Source organism: Oryctolagus cuniculus, chromosome 17, assembly GCF_051225735.1.
Source record: "Oryctolagus cuniculus isolate XC-2025 breed Fujian yellow rabbit chromosome 17, ASM5122573v1, whole genome shotgun sequence".
NCBI classification, from domain to species: Eukaryota; Metazoa; Chordata; class Mammalia; order Lagomorpha; family Leporidae; genus Oryctolagus; species Oryctolagus cuniculus.
The window spans coordinates 68015907-68032102 of record NC_142883.1 but is presented as its reverse complement, the minus strand read 5'-3'; the positions used below and the strand labels follow the sequence as shown (position 1 = coordinate 68032102).

The 16196-nt window shown below is 50.5% G+C and overlaps 1 long non-coding RNA gene across 1 annotated transcript in view; it reads left to right on the top strand.

Annotated features, from left to right (window-relative positions):
* Positions 1–7019, top strand: part of LOC103346924 (uncharacterized) — a 60187-nt gene extending 53168 nt beyond the window's left edge. Inside the window, exons 2-3 of the long non-coding RNA XR_016223746.1 lie at positions 1431–1610; positions 6828–7019. This is a non-coding gene — a long non-coding RNA (uncharacterized LOC103346924). The remainder of the gene's footprint in view (positions 1–1430; positions 1611–6827) is intronic.
* The last annotated feature ends 9177 nt before the right edge of the window (positions 7020–16196 follow it).

Sequence of the window (16196 nt, the reverse complement as noted above, 5' to 3'; positions counted from 1 at the left end):
TCCTCTTCCCTGATACCCAGCCCTTTCCCAAGACCCCCTATCCGGCCCCTCCTTGTCACTCGGGCCCCCTGATGCCTGGCCAGTCTCTGTCACTCAGGACTCCAGCTGCCCTGCCCCCTCCCTGGTACACGGGACCCCTGACGCCCGGCCACTCCCTGGCACCTTGGACCACCGACACCCAGCTCCCTTCTGGGCCCTTGGGTGCCCAAATCCTGGCCCCCTCCTTGTCACCCTAGACTTCTGACACACGGCCTCCTCCATGGTACCCTGGGCCCCCGACGCCCATGCCCTACCCTAGTACCTGGGACCTCCTTCTCCTGGCACCCTCCAGGCCCCAGAATCCCCGATGCCTGGCCCCATTCTTGACACCTGTGTCCCCTGATGTCCAGCCTCCTGCCTGGCAACTAGGTCCCCTGCCGACCGGCCCCTCCCCTGGTTCCCAGAACCCCCAATATCCTACTCCCTCCCTGACACCTGGGACCCCCGACACCTGGCCCCCTCCCTGGCACCCCGGACCCTTGAGGCCCTGTCCCTTCCCTGACACCCAGCCCCCTCCCGGACACCCAGGACCCCCGACCACCCGGCCCCTCCCTGTCACTCGGACCCCAGATGCCCAGCCCCCTCCCTGGCACCCGGACCCCAACGCCTGACCCTGGGCTGTTTTTGTTTTTGTTTTCAAAATCCAAGTACAAATTTTATTTAACAAAAAGAGACAACATGATTCTTCCAAAACAAAAACTGGAACACCTGCGGAGCTTGCACAGCAGCCTTCTTACTAGAGGAGCAGTCAGGGGAGGAGGAAAAAGAACAAAAGGAAAAACTAAGGTGTAAAGATCAATTTCTAAGCAATAAAAGCTCAATATATTGGAGATCTTTATTTAGAGAGAATCCATAACATCTAAAAGTAAAAACTGACAAATGAATTGAATGAGATTTCAGGAAAGATCAATATTTTTAAAATCCACTAGATTACCAAGCACCGGCAAGAAACAAATAGAAGATATTAAAGATCAGTAGGCAGAGTGGACAACATATATTGACAGGAGGGAAAAAAGGCTTCAATTATGTGATGCCTTTAAGCATTCTTCAAATCACTATTAAAACATGATACAAATGGCCCAACAGAAAAATGAGCAGAAATACGAAGACAAAGAGAAAGTCCTTAAGCCAAGAAGCAGAATTTTAACTCACCTGAAGCAGGTGACTGCCAGCTGCAGCCAGGATCCACCTGCAAGAAGCACGGGGTGACCCTGGGGTGACCCCAGCGGGTGGCAGGTGCACCATGGGGCAAGGAGCCCAGGAGGAGGGCAGGGGGCTGCGTCCCACCTCTCCTGATTCACTTGGAGCACAAACCGGTTAGGGAGTCATGGCTTAGAGGATGCTGATTGGCTGCATCTTTTGTGACGCTGTGTGTGCCCCCCTCCAATCAGGCTCGGTGATGTCATCACGCGGGATCTTGACGTCACAGTGGTCCTAGAGTTCCTCTGTGGAGCGAGGTCCCAGGAGAAGGCTGCGCTGCCTAGAAGCTCCAGAGCCCAGTGGGGGTCTGTGCTCTCCACTTTCACGCACTGGGGGTCGCCAGGCACCTAGGAGCTGAGGACCTCGACATGGTGAGTCCCAATGGAGGGGATAGCAGAACCGCTGGAAGCTGCGTTGGACACCTGACCCTTTCCCTGACACCCGGGACCCCCCACGTCCGACCCCTTCCCCGACGCCCAGCCACTTCTCTGGCACCCGGGACCCCCAATGATGGCCCCTCCCTCGCATCCAGGACCCTCCCGGGTCCCCCGCCGGTCGGGTCTGGCGATGGCATGGTATCAGTGATGGTGTAGGGTAGTGACAGGGTAGGGGCTGGGCGTCGAAGATCCAGGGTGCTAAGGAGGAGGCCAGGCGTCGGGGATCCCTGTGCCCAGGAGGGAGCCGAGCGTCGGGGTCCGAAATGCCATGAGGGGGCCAGGCGTCAAGGGTCCCGGGTGCCAGGGAGTGGGTCGGGCGTCTGGGGTCCCGAGTGACAGAGAGGGGCCGGGCGTCAGGGGTCCTGGGTCCAGGGAGGAGGCTGGGCATCAGGGGTCCCAAGTGACAGGGAGTGGTCAGATGTTGGGGGTCCTGGGTATGAGGGAAGGGGCTGGGCGTCGGGGATGGGGCCGGGTGTTGTCGATCTGGGGTTCCAGGGAGGGTGCCGGATGTCAGGAGTCCCGAGTGACAGGGAGGCCCAGGTGGCGGGGGTCCCGGGTGCCAGGGAGGGTGTCGGGGGTCCCGGGTGCCAGGGAGGAGCTGGGCATCCAGGGTTCAGGTGCCAGGGAAGAATCTGGGCATCAGGTTCCTCAGTGCCAGAAAGGAGGCCGGTAGTAAGGGGACCCGGGTGTCAATGAGGGGCAGGCTTTGGGGATTCCTGGGCCAAGGAAGAAGCCAGGTGATGGGGCTCCAAGGTACCAAAGAAGGGGCTGGGCATCGGGGGTCCGGGGTGCCAGGGAAGAGGCCGGGCATCAGGTTCCTGGTTGCCAGGGAGGAGGTTAGGAGTTAAGGATCCGGGGAGCCAGGGAGGGGGCCAGGCGTCGCTGGTCCCAGGTGCCAGACCTCAGGATCCCGGTTGCCAGTGAAGGGGCCTTGCCTTGGGGTTCGGGGGCCAGAGAGGAGGCTGGGCAGCAAGTGTCCCAGGTGTCAAGGAAGGGGCCAGGAGTCAGGGATCCCAGGGCCCTGGAGGGAGCCAGGTGATGGGGTTCCCAGGGACCAGGGAAGGGGCGGTGGGGTCTGGGGTGCCAGAGAGGACCCCGGGCATGGGGGGGCCGGGGTGCCAGGAAGGGGGCCAGGCATCAGCAGTCCTGGGTGTCAAGGTTGGGGCCAGGCGTCAGGGATCCTGGGGCCCAGCAGGGAGTTGGGCATCGGCTGTCAGGGTGCCAGGGAGGGGGCCAGGCATCTGGGGTCTCTGGTGCAAGGGAGGGGACTGGGTGACAGGGTTCCCGGGTACCAGGTAGGGGGCCGGGCATCTGGGGTCCCGAGTGACAGAGAGGGGCTGAGTGTCAGGTGTCCCAGGTACCATGGTGGAAGCCTGGCATCAGGGGTCCCGAGTGACAGGGAGGTGCCGGACATCGGGAATCCTGGATACCAGGGAAGGGGCTGGGCGTTGGGGAAGGGGCAGGGTTTTGGGGGACCGGGGTGCCAGGTAGGGGGCCAGGTGTTAGGGGTCCCTGGTGCTAGGGAGGGGGCCGGATGTCAGAATCCCTGGTGCCAGGGAAGGGGCTGGGCTTCAGGGGTCCTGGGTCAAAGGGAGGGGACTGGGCATCTGGGGTCCCAATTGACAGGGTGGGTGTCTGGGGTCAGGGTGCCAGGGAGGGGGTCAGGGGTCCTGGGTGCCAGGGAAGAGGCCTGGCGTCGGGGTCCTGGGTGCCAGGGAGGAGGCCAGGCGGCAGGTATCCCAGGTGTCAAGGAGGGTCCAGGCGTCAGTGGTCCCGGGTGTCAGGGAGGGGACAAGGCTTCAGGGGTCCCGGGTGCCAGGGAGGGGGCCAGGCGTCAGGGTCCCGGGTACCAGGAAGGGGGCCGGGTGTCTGGGGTCCCGAGTGACAGGGAGGGGCCAGGCGTCTTGGGTCCCGAGTGACAGGGAGGGGCTGGACATCGGGGGTCCTGGGTACCAGTGAAGAGGCTGAGCGTTGGGGATGGGGCCGTGGGGCCTCTGGGGAGGGGGCCATGTTCCAGCCCCTCGGGTCCCCGCTGGACGGGTCTGGCGATGGTCATGGTGTCAGTGACGGTGTTCAGGGTACTGGTGGTGATGATGATGATGGTGTTGATGGTGTTGGTGATGGACGTGTGTGGTGGTGGCTGCTGCAGAGCCCCAGGGCACAGGGAAGCCCAGGCCATGTGAGTGGGCCAGCAAGGGGAGAGCCTGGGCGAGCGGTCCCTGCCTGCCTGCCTGCCCTGCCTGCCTGCCCTGCCTGCCCACCCTGCCTGCCCCGCCTCGCCTGTCCCACAGGGAGGACACCAGGTATCAGGGGTCCCGGGTAGCAGGGAGGGGGCCGGGCGTCTGCGGTCCAGAGTGACAGAGTGGTGCTGGCGTTGAGAGTCCAGGATGCCAGGGATGGGGCTGGGCGTCGGGGAAGGGGCCGGGCATCGGGGGTCCATGCTGCCTGGGAGGGGTCCAGGTGTCGGGTGTCCCGGGTGCCAGGGAGGGAGCCTGCTTTTGGGGATCCGGGGGCCCGGGTGGGTGCTGGGCGAAGAGGGTCCCGGTTACCAGGGGGAGAGCCTGGGCAAGTGGTCCCGGCCTGCCCTGCCCCACCTGCTCACCGCGCCCCGCCTCTCCTTCCCCGCCTCGACTGCTCTGCCCATCCCCTCCTCGCCTGCGATGCCTGGCCCCACCCTGCCCATCCTGGCCCTGCCCTGCCCCCTGCCTGCCCCGCACCACCCCCCTGCCCCACCCTCCTGCCCACCCTGCCCAGCCCCGCACTGCCCCACCCCAGCCTGCACACAGGAAGAGGTTCTCCCTGATGTAGTGGTAGTCCGGGCAGCTGCTGTCCTGGAGGAAGCAGGCGGCGAAGATGATGATGGCGTTGAGGCCCTCACGATCGTAGCCTGTGAGGGCGGACGTCGCTGGGCTCTGAGCCATGCAGAGGAACGGAGGGTCTGCTGGGCCCAACAGGATGTCCGACCTCCGGGGTGACCACGGGTACCTGGGGGGGTCTCACCTCCGTGGGTGACCACGAGTGCCCAGGGGGGTCTCACCTCGGGTGACCACGGGTACCCGGGAGTTCTGACCTCTGTGGGTGACCACGGTTACCTGGGGGGGTGTCAGACCTCCATGGGTGACCATGGGTGCTGGGGGGTTTTGACCTCCATGGGTAACTATGGGTACCTGGTTGGAGTCTGACCTTCGTGGGTGACCACGGGTGCCCACGGGGAGTCTCACCTCTGTAGGTGACCATGGAAACCTGGGGGGGGTCTGACCTCTGTGGGTGACCACAGGTACCTGGGGGGGGTCCGACCTCTGTGGGTGACCACAGGTACACAGGGGGGCCTCCCCTCTGTGGGTGAGCACATGGTAATGGGGTGGCTTCACCTCCGTGGGAGACCACGGGTACCCGGGGGGCCTCCCCTCCGTGGGTGGCCACCTTCGTGTACGGCCGGATCATGTGCAGGTCGATGCGGTGCTCCTTCTCCCCATGATGACCGTGCGCCACAGGCACCCGTTGGCCACACCGCTGTCCTCTGCTGTGCCGTCCCCAAACAGATCCGCTCTGTCCCCAAGAATGTTTGTGGCGGTGGCCACCGGGGTGTCATCTGGAAGCAGCGCCCCTGGGGCTGGACACATAGGCCTCTCATGGCTGCCTTCATTCTCCTGACCTGGCTGCCTGTCCCATGACAGGACCTGGCTCAAGTGCCACCTCCTCCAGAAAGCCTTCCGTGATTGCACCTCCCATACAGTTGACTCCTAACACTTCCTGGGTCTCGTACCCTTTAACTGAAGTGAACATCCAGAGGCCCAGGGGGTCAGGGTGGGCTGCTCCATGTCCCCACCCCTCGGCAGAGCCACATTGCTGACAGCAGTGGGGGCACTGGGGTCCACAGCTGTGCCATGGAAGACACAGTGCTGGGGGCTGTCAGACCCAGCTCCCTTCCCGTCACTCCCCAGGCCTGCAGTGCTGGGGTGGGAGCGCCATTGGGGTCTCCCCGTGCTGGCTGGGAGCACCCAGGCCACCCCTGCAGCCCAAGTCCGGAGCGGAGCTGGGGCTGGAACCCAGGATCTGATGGGGGAGCGGGCATCCTCCTGGCCTGCCCTGGGGTCCTGGATGGTAGCTTTGGGATCTGCAAGGAGGAAGGCCTATACTTCCGGGAATGGAGAAGTCCCTACCTGTACTTGTGGGGAAGAAAAGTCCTTGTCAAGGTCCCTGCTGGTGCCTAAAGGTCAACTAATGAGGATCAGACCCGCCTCAACCTTTAACCCCCATGCCCTGAATCTATAAAAGGAGCTCTCCCAATCTCTGACACGCGACTTCCCTGGCCCCTGTTCTGTTGGGACCAGGGAACCTCGCCCGGGAGCGGAACCCCAGTAAAAGACTGTGAATTAATTGATTCATCTGCCTGGGAAGATTTGTTATGCGTCAGACACCTTGCACTGCACACAGCGCTCCCCTCTTGGGCTTGGCCCGGAGCTCCGACCTGAGTGCTGGGCACTCCAGCCTGACACAACCTTGGCTGCTGAGGCCACTTGTGGAGTGAACCAGTGGATGGAAGACCTTTCTCTCTCATTCATATTCATTCATATTCTCTCTCCCCTCTCTGTGGCCTTGGGAGATCTAGTCGGGTGGCTAGGATGGCCCACGTGCTCAGTGCAGCTTGGCCAAAGGCTGGCCTCTGAGCAGCGATTTCTTTGGAAAATGCCAGATTTAGGCAGCAAGAGCCTGGTGAGGGGCATCCTGCCACTGACCCCACCTCCCAGCAACTTCCAACCCAGCACAAAGGCGGCTTCCCAGAAGCCTCCCGGAATCCCTGGAAGCCCGAGGCCCCTCCAGCACATGATTTCCGAGGTGGCTGACCCACAGAATGTCAGCAGACCCAGCTAGTTCAGCTGCGGCAATGCTGGGGCCGGCGTGCATGGCTGCAGTCAATATGTCCCCTTTTCTTGTGAATGAGTAGGTAATTTCAGTGGGAAAATCATTTAACATTTAAATATGTTTATTTTTGTCTTTGTGCTTCTCTGCCTTTCAAATAAAATTTTTTAATTCACATAACAAATTCTAAAACACTTACACAAAGTGTCCTTAGAACATGTTTAAAAAATAAAGTTATACTTAACTATCCTTAATTGTATTGAGATAATTTAAAATGTCCTTTTTCAGTACACCTGCACCCACGGAGGAGACCCAGAAGAAGCTCCTGGCTCCCGGCTTTAATTCGGCTCAGTTCTGGCCAAGGCAGCCAATTGGGGAGTGAACCATCAGATGGAAGACCTCTCTCTCTCTCTCTCTCTTTACTTCTCTCTCTGTGTAACTCTGACTTTCAAATAAATAAATAAATAAATCTTTAAAAAATGTATATTTAATTGTGTACTGTTTCTGAATGCATGGCTGTCTCTTTGGGCACAATTCTTTGGTAGGTATAATGAATATGTAGATAGCTACAATTATGCCAGCGACTGAAATTCATAAAAACTTATTCCATCTCCACTAAAATGCTGGTAGTGTAGTTCAGTGAATAAACAAAAAAATTAATATAAACATGACTCAAAATAAATACTTGGCTGCCAAAGACATATTTCAAAAAATACACACAGAAAGGTGAATTGTTGATTACACTGATTTATCACATGTGTTATATCTTAATGTTAGCCGTCGCAAAGCACACCGGACACTGGAGTAAGGGAAAGGGTTTAATGGGGAACACCCTACAGACTGGAGTGAAGGGGCAGCGAAGGCAAAGAGGGAGACTGTAAGAGAGAGAGACAGAGAGGAGAGGAGCTAGCAAGGAGAGAAGAGAAGAGGAGAGAGGAGAGCAGAGCCAAGAGACCAGAGGAGGAGGCTGGAGAGAGGAACCGAGAGAGAGCAGGAGAGAAGGGGCAAGAGAACACGTGTGCAGGAACAGGCCCTTTTAAAACTTTTCCTGAGGGCGGGCAGGGAAGCAGGAGCAGTCAATCCCATTAGGATGGGGGTGGAGCCTGGCTCAGGTAGCTGGGCCATGTGGCCACCTGGCTACAACTGCGCCAGTTTCCTAACAACATGAGATATTCATGTAGATAAACCTGTTTCTCTTTAATGTTAGGCTGGGCAGTTAAGTATAGTGAGACTACTTTCTTTAGCTGTTATTGCTATTCACTATTGAAATCCCTGGAAGCACTGGGGGATGGGTGGGGATGGCGAGGGGTCCTGAGAGGCCCCCTCGAGTCCCAGTGGAGGCTGAGGAAGGACTTCCACCAGGCAGGCCCCTGCCCCATGCCCGGATTAGTGGGGGGCACAATGCTTGGGGTGAGGGAAAGGGGGAGCAGTGTGTGGAGGAAGAAACCCGGGCCTGGCCCCCCCACTCAAACCTGTCTACCCCGCCTGGCTGGCCCAGCGGTTCACAGTGGGGAAGGGGCTGGGACAGGGAAGGGGGTGGCCAGGAGCATGCAGCGCCTCCCACGGAGCCTGGGGAGGGATAGACAGTAGCTCCTGACCAAGGTGTATGTGACAGGACATGGGGGTGGGGGGAGTGTGACTGCCCCCCAGGTGGGGTTGGGGGGAGTGTGATGGCCCCCCCAGTGGGGTGGGGGAGTGTGATGGCCCCCCGGGTGGGGTGGGGGAGTGTGATGGCCCCCAGGGTGGGGTGGGGGAGTGTGATGACCCCCCAGGTGGGGTGGGGGTGTGTGATGGCCCCCCCGTGGGGTGGGGGAGTGTGACTGCCCCCCTGGGTGGGGTGTGGTGCATGGTTACTGCAGGGCCTCCCTCTCCTAGGGGCCTCTCACCCTGGAGCCTGGCCAGCTGGAAGCCTAGCTCCCTGCCCATCACCTCTACCACAGCAGCTTTCTTGACTTTGAAAGAAGGTAAACACAAGAGTTTCCAGGAAAGGGCAAAGCTTTGTTCCAGGTGAAATAGTTAATTTGGCTAGAAACCACCCAAGAAGAATCAAAGGAATCAGAGGAAGGAGCTGACTGAACAAGTCAAAGGCTATAATAGTATGTTGCCTGTATTTTTACCTTTAGTAAAGGGCTTTATGTGTAGATTTTAAAATCCTTGAGGCCAGGGAAGTGCACAAGTTTTTCTAAATGAAACATGATGGTCCGTATTGACAGACTGTTAATGCCCCTGTAGTGGTTTTTGTGTGTGTGTAACAAATGGTGAGAATTTGAATTGGTCCTTGTTATAGTATTGAAATTAAGATTACTTAATTTATCAAGTCATGTTCAGGTCCTATTTTATATACTTATATCTATCAATAAACATTGTGATACTTGAAAAACTATTAGTAACCATAAGTACTTCATTTTGAAAATCTGACACTGTGAAATCTGAGCTTGTGTGTTTTTATTATTATTATTTTTTTTTGACAGGCAGAGTGGACAGTGAGAGAGAGAGAGAGAGAGACAGAGAGGAAGGTCTTCCTTTTGCCGTTGGTTCACCCTCCAATGGCCTCCACAGCAGGTGCGCTGCGGCCGGTGCACCACGCTGATCCGATGGCAGGAGCCAGGTACTTCTCCTGGTCTCCCATGGGGTGCAGGGCCCAAGTACTTGGGCCATCCTCCACTGCACTCCCAGGCCACAGCAGAGAGCTGGCCTGGAAGAGGGGCAACCGGGACAGAATCCGGTGCCCCAACCTGGACTAGAACCCGGGGTGCCGGCGCCGCAAGGCGGTGTGTTTTTATTATTATAATTAAGCATTTCTTTTCCTTGTGGAGGAAAATTTTTATAAAAAAATTTTACTTCTTAATTTAATATCAATATGCATAGGGAAGATACCTATTAAAATGTGGTAAAAATTTTGTACAGAAATTTCATCAAAGAAAAATAAACAGTAATAGCTAGAACTCTACCTGCTATATTGCAAGATTTTGTATTTACATTGTTTTTCATTAGCTGCATGTCTTCAGCAAAAGTCAAAAGAGAATATGTTGCAGTTAGTTTGAGAATTGCTAATTTTCATTATGTGTAGCTAGAAGCTTTTAAGGCTGAGACATGTTTTCACCTGAATGACTTTTTCTACGAAGATCAAAATGCCTTTAATAAAATATCTCCTAAGGTACATGGAAGAACTCGCATAAGTTGGCAACATTCTTAAACCTATAACTAGCTCTAGTTCTAACCAACCCAAGCAGGTAATTCCTTCCTTGAAACTGAACAATCATCCACAAACAGCTTTTGAGAAAATGTTTTACATGACCAGTCCAAGTGAAAGAAGCAAAGCCTGTTCTCATTGTGAATCACTTAACAGGAGTATCCCAATTCAATTTGGATCAAAGAATAGAAAATCAAATGTTGTCTTTTAATTCAATTGCTTTCAATTCTCTCCAGCCTTGGAGATATCTCAGAAGGGAAAATTAATAAATTAATAATAATTTTAAAAGAAGAAAATTAAAATAAGTAAAATATTATTCCATGGAATCATCTGAGGAGTTGTCCCTGCCTTCTGTGTTAAAACCAATCCATACACTGAAAACACACCTAAGTTGTGAATGGAGCCTTGCATCAGGCTCTCTGATGCTGTCAGAACTCAAGAACATCAAGTCCATGCTACTGATGGTCATGTCATGAACTGCTAGAAGGACACTGTCAACAACACTGTCTGAGCTTTTCAAAGCTTTTTGAATGAATCATCTCCAGATTAAGTACTCAACAGTAAGGAGACTCAAACAGTGCACGGACATTTTCTATCACACCTTGTTACCAGGGTCCTTGTTGGTTCTGTATTGTTGAAATCCTAGTAAAATGATACAAATTCTCTTTGGTCATCTATTGATACAAGGAATGTTGATCAAGAGGGATTCTGGGTGCTCAATGGCCATAAAAGACACCTACAATGATTGCATAGCTATTCATCTCTCCCAGTTGAAGAGATGGCTTCAGTGGGAGGAGATTTAAAAGGACTTACAATGCGACGAGCGCTGTGGCTCAATAGGCTAATCCTCCACCTGCAGCACTGGCACACCGGGTTCTAGTCCCAGTCAGGGCACCAGATTCTGCCCCGGCTGCCCCTCTTCCAGGCCAGCTCTCTGCTATGGCCCGGGAGTGCAGTGGAGGATGGCCCAAGTGCTTGGGCCCTGCACCTGTATGGGAGACCAGGAGAAGCACCTGGCTCCTGGCTTCAGATCAGTGCAGCGCGACGGCCTCGGCGGCCATTGGAGGGTGAACCAACAGCAAAAGGAAGACCTTTCTCTCTCTCTCTCTCTCTCTCACTGTCCAGTCTGCCTGTCAAAAAAAAAAAAAAAAAAAAAGGACTTACAATGCTTTTGCTTAAGTTCAGGCTTAGTAAGTAAGGCATTCATGTGGGATGTGGGCATACTAACTAGCATATTAATGAATAGGACAAACACTCCTAAATTTAATTTTTCAATTTCATTTTCCATTAAGTTTTTGAAGTAGCCCCATATGTGTGTATATTTGTGTTATATATATATATATATATACACACACACAACACTCTCTACAAGTGAATAAAGTTGTATTGTCTTTATTTTTAAATACTACAAAAATAGTTGTAACTGAATTTTATTATTTTGTAATGCAGAAAGAAAACAAAGAACCATGAGGTGAAAATCTTCTTAAGTATCCAATATCAAAAGTTCTATATGCTGTTACATTTCTACGGTTTTAATGATCAGTGATTACTTTGAAATTTACTCATTTTCTCTTTGATTATTTTTATACCCCTTGCCTATATTTCCAATAAACTAATGACTTTTTGCCTTTTACTTGTTGAACTCTTTATTTACTGGAACATTAAGTCCTTGACCGCAATGTACATTAAAGATGTGTTATCTCAAAAGTGAAAGAGAGAAAGGGAAAAGGGAGAGGGAAGGGGGTTAGGGAAGAAAGAGAAGGGGAGGGAGAGAGGGGGAGCAGGGACAGAGGGAGGGAATATCATTATACTCTTTTTTTTTGACAAGCAGAGTTAGTGGGAGAGAGAGACAGAGAGAGAGGTATTTCTTCTGTTGGTTCACTCCTCAAATGGCCACTATGGCCAGCACTGTGCCGATCTGAAGCCAGGCGCCAGGTGCTTCCTCCTGGTCTCCCGTGCATGTGCAGGCACCCAAGCATCCTCCACTGCCTTCCCGGGCCATAGCAGAGAGCTGGACTGGAAGAGGAACAACTGGGACTAGAACCCAACGCCTATATGGGATGCCAGCGCCACAGGCGAAGGATTAGCTAAGTGAGCCATGGCACCGGCCCCTTATTATACTCTTAAAACTGTATCTGTGAACTATATTGAACCTGTTAAAAAACTAAAAATAAATAACTAAATAAACACTTTAAAGAAAAAAGAAGAGGAAAAAAAATGAAATTGGATCCCTGTTAGCCAATCAGGAGATATGAGTTGAGTTCCTAGCTCCCAGCTTTGATCTGACCAAGAATATGCTGTTCCAGGCATTTGGTCAGGGAAAAGCCCTTCTCTATCTCTCCATCTATATTCATCCTTCTCTATCTCTCTGAATATGAAAGAGAGGGAGAGAGATGGACAGAGAAAGAGAAATGAAAGCGGAGCCGGTGCTGTGGCATAGTGGGTAAAGCCACCACCAGCAATGCGGGCATCCCATAGGGGCGCAGGTTCAAGTCCCAGCTGCTCCACTTCCAATCCAACCCTCTGCTATGGCCTGGGAAAGCAGTAGAGATGGCCCAAGTGCTTGGGCCCCTGTAACTACATGGGAGACCCAGAAGAAACTCCTGGCTCCTGGCTTTGGATCGGCACAGCTCCAGCCATTGTGGCCAATTAGGGAGTGAACCAGCAGATGGAAAACACCCTCCCCTTCTCTCCCCCTTCTCTCTCTGTGTAACTTTGCTTTCAAATAAATAAATAAATCTTTTAAAAAGAGAGAGAGAGGAAGGCAGGCAGGCACACAGAAGTAACAGCCATAGTAATAAACTCTAGTTGATATCGAAGAAGAGAAACCTAAGAAAACACATCGGTTAAATTCAATGTATTATCTTAGGTGAGGTCTTAGTACAGATAAAGGATGTAAGGTTAAAATTAAGAGGTACGAATAAGGCATGAAGTTTAGCAACATCACTAATGTAATTATTATATGAATGAGTTCATTAATTATAACAAATTGACTATACTAAAGAGGCTAAGAATAGGAAAAACAGCACAAGGGGTGTATGACAATGCTCTGTAACACCAGAAAATATTCATAAAATGCAAAAAAAATCCTAAATAAAAATGTGCATACATGTGTTTATATTTAAAAAGCTTTATATTCTGAACATTAATGCTACAAACTCACATTGTACTCTGCTTACTATAATCATGTATTAAGTCAAGGAGTATCCTGACCTAGTCATAAAGTGATCTTAAAAAACACATAATACAAGAGAATAGCTAAATAAAGTGGCTCATAAAATTGTTTCCATATAGAAAACTCAAACACAGATTTGTTGCTCATATAATATTCTGAGAGTCTATGTCCAGGGTCATGCCCATGTGGTAAAATGTTTATCACTGCTTCTATATATTAACACATAGTCATAAAAAAGGGAAAAAAAAACCTCAAATAATCAGATAATGATGCAGACTGGGGGGCACACTATGACCAGGAGGGTAAAACTGGAGTTGTATAAACCTCAATCTTAGGTAAGAAGGAGACAGCAGCCTTGGTACAACTGAAAACAGCTTGACTACAGGTGAGAGAGATCTGGCACCATGTGCAGGTCCCTGGGTTGTCAGGATGTTTGTGCCTCTATTTATGCAACACAGACATCAATAATCCTGATCCTTTTGAGGGTATAGATACTTGGGGGAATTTCATAGAAAATAAAGAACAGATTCAATTACATGTAATATTTTGTATGAAATGTGAAGTATTCCAGGCTCTGCATGGTGAGGACCCTAGAGCAAATTATCTTGATAGTCTTTCCCAACTGCTTCACCACTTCATTAGTTTTTTTTATGATACAAAAGAAAATATTTTGCACAGAGAAATGATTTTACTGTTCCTTAGGACTATTTATAGATTTTAGATATCATACCTGAGCAGCTAACAAATAAACTTGATAGTCTAGCAACACATGCATATTTTTGTGAGATTATACAAGTGTCTAAGCATAATTTTTTTTATTTTTATTTACTTGAAAGTCAGAGTTACACAGAGAGAGAAGGAGAGAGAGAGAGAGAGATCTTCCACCTGGTGGTTCACACCCCAATTGGCCGCAAAGGCCGGAGCTGCACTGATCCGAAGCCAGGAGCCAGGAGCTTCCTCCAGGTCTTCCCATGTGGGTGCAGGGGCCCAAGGACTTGGACCATCTTCTACTGCTTTCCCAGGCCATAGCAGAGAGCTGGATTGGAAGTGAAACAGCCAGGACTCGAACCAGTGCCCACATGGGATGCTGGCACTGCAGGTAGTGGCTTTACCCACTGTGCCACAGCGCCGGCCCTAAGCATAACTTTTAATCACTGTCTTCTGCAATGAAAATCCAGCTTATTGTGTGTTTCAATTCCCAAACCATTTTAACAACAACACTCCAGTTATCCGTGATTTTTTAAAAAAAGATTTATTTATTTGAAAGCCAGAGAGAGAGAGAGAGAGACAGAAAGAGAAAGAGAAAGAGAAAGAGAAAGAGAAAGAGAAAGAGAAAGAGAAAGAGAAAGAGAAAGAGAAAGAGAAAGAGAAAGAGAAAGAGAAAGAGAAAGAGAAACAGAGGGAATCTTCCATCTACTGGCACACTCCCCAGATAGCCACAATGGCTAGCACTGGACCAGGCTGAAGCCAGGATACAGGAGCTACATCCATTGTGACATGTGGGTGGCAGGGCACAAACACTTGTGCCATCAGCAGGGCGCTGTATCAAAAGTATACACAAACTGGTGCCCACATAGGTTACTGGCATTGCAGGTGGTGGCTTTAGCTACTATGCCACACTGCCAGCTCATTAATGGGATACCCTCTTTGTCACAAGGCCTCCCAACATAATCCTTGCTTGCAAATGAAATTTATAAATTATTTTTATGACAACGTAAATTTACAAATTATTTTTGTGACAGAGTAGATTCAGGCCAAAAAGGGCTCTGGAAAACGGGCAAAGACTCTGAGGAAGTTTGTAAACATAGATTATCATGAGTTTTCTTTCTTTTTTTTCCAGAGGATGTTATAGAAAGGTTGGTTTTTTAAATTTTCAAAGTAATGCATGCTTATCATTGAAATTCTCAAAGTTAAAAAAAGCAAAAAGAAAATAAAGATGATCTATAATACCATCACCTAGAGACAGCACTTGCTATCATTCAGTGAGTTTTTCTCCATGTTTATTTAGGCAAAATGATTGTACTTCTTTGCTCTGTTCTATTTCTTACCCCAAATATTATATTATGAGTATTTCTCAATTTTATTAAATATTACTTGCATATATCCATCATATATATTATATATATATAGATGTGCTATAACCTATTTACCAGTTCATCATTTTGAAAACATTATTCAATTATTTTATATTTTTTTAAGATGAACAAATTTCATATATATAGATTTAGGAACATAGTGATACTTTCTACCTACCCTCCCTCCCACCCAAGCTCCAACTCTTCTTCCTCCTTTCTTTATTATTTTAATTTTTACAATGATATACTTTCAGTTTATTTTATAATTATAAGATTAATCCTACACTTAGTAAAGAATTCTACAATTAGAAGAAAAAAACACTTCCTCAGCAGTAGAGACAAGGACTGCAAACAATCATAGAATCCCAAAATGTCCATGTCAGCCCTGCACATTACATTTTTTGTACTCTATTAGTCACCACAGAACAGAGAGGTTTATCTTCAAACATTGTACTCACAGGGGCAAGGCCCTCATACACAGGAAATCAGCTAGAACACAGGATGTATGCAGCTGTCAGTCACTGGACCAGGAGGGCCCTCCTGGAGCTCTTGCTGGGTCTCCCACACTCCCTGCACCCAGGCTACAGAACTCCTGTAAACTGCATCTCTCTGCACCCAGGCTACAGAACTCCCGTAAACTGCGTCTAGGGAGGCCATTTATGCGTCAGAATTCTACTTCTCCACATGTGCTTGTCATGATAAAGCCTCCCTTTGAGCAACTGCCATTTAAAGATGCCACATGACAGACCCCTTGTCTCTCATGCTAATATGTGTCTTTAAAGCCTACTTTAGAAGTAATGAGTAGAGAGAATCATAAAAAATAAATTGACTGTCTCTGGAAGACTGACGGACAAGGGGGTGTGGAAAAACACAAAATTTAATATCTCAAGGTATATTCCTTTCACATCTTTTATTTATTTATTTATTTATTTATTTATTTAATTTTCACAGCAATGTCTTGCATCACTCGGAACCAGGAAACAACTTACAGACCTAATGGATAGACTGAAAGGAGTGCAGACTCAAAACACAAAGGCTGGTTACTCACGTCAAATGCACTGTTTCTCTAGAGTGACACTGACTGCTGACTGCGAGCCTTCCGGGAGTTCTTAGGATGCCAAGTCTTCTGAAAACACTTTGAAACGTCTCCCCAGACTGAGAACCCGTGGATAACAGGACTGGAGAGAGCAGTGCTCCAAGGCTAGCTCAGCGTC